Consider the following 851-nt stretch of genomic DNA (forward strand, 5'->3'; position numbering starts at 1 on the left):
GCATGCTACGACTATCCATTCCTTTTTGTGTTCTACTATGCATACTTGATCTAATACGATACAAATACAAAATAGCTTCGGAATTCATTGATAATTATGATCGGAGTGTAATGCTGTTATGTTTAATCATTGAAAACTGCTAACAAATTAAAACCACAAGGACAACTTTAACCTTTGCTAAGGAACAATAACTAACTTCTTTATTTAGAATACTAACACTTATATACGTAGCGTCTGTACTGATATACGTATTTCCTGTACTCACAGAGTTTTCCTACCAGATTTGGTTGAATGAGGCATTTTCAAAGCGTTAGGTCTATAAGCGCTGCCACCAATTGTTATGTTTAATCACTGTAACTGCTAATAAAATAAAATCACTCGGACAACTTTATCCTTTACTAAGGAATAATAACTCACTTTTTTATTCAGAATGTCAACACTTATATACGTAGCACCTGTACTGATAACTAGGCATTCCTAAATGATAAACCCTGAATCGCACCATATGTACAAAGATACCGTAGATTTCCATAACAATAATACCGTATTACTGCCGTTAATGTCAATCATAACAAACACTATCAAAAATTAGATAATATTGTAGCTCATATGTCCCTTTCTGTTGATATAAAGTTGAGTTGATTACAATAAAAGTTTTCTAACTTGCACTAGCGGTAAATGTTATTATAAGTACGATGAATTTTTAATTGTAGTTTACTTACGCAGATAATTTAGAAAACATTCAAATCATAATCAATTTTCTGTGATTTTAGCTTGTGTATATCGTATCTTTTGTAAATCTGATAAATTTTTAAGATATACTATCATCATCACAGATATAGAAGTTCTTT

Source organism: Trichoplax adhaerens, genomic scaffold (assembly GCF_000150275.1).
Source record: "Trichoplax adhaerens TRIADscaffold_55 genomic scaffold, whole genome shotgun sequence".
Classification (NCBI taxonomy): Eukaryota; Metazoa; Placozoa; class Uniplacotomia; order Trichoplacea; family Trichoplacidae; genus Trichoplax; species Trichoplax adhaerens.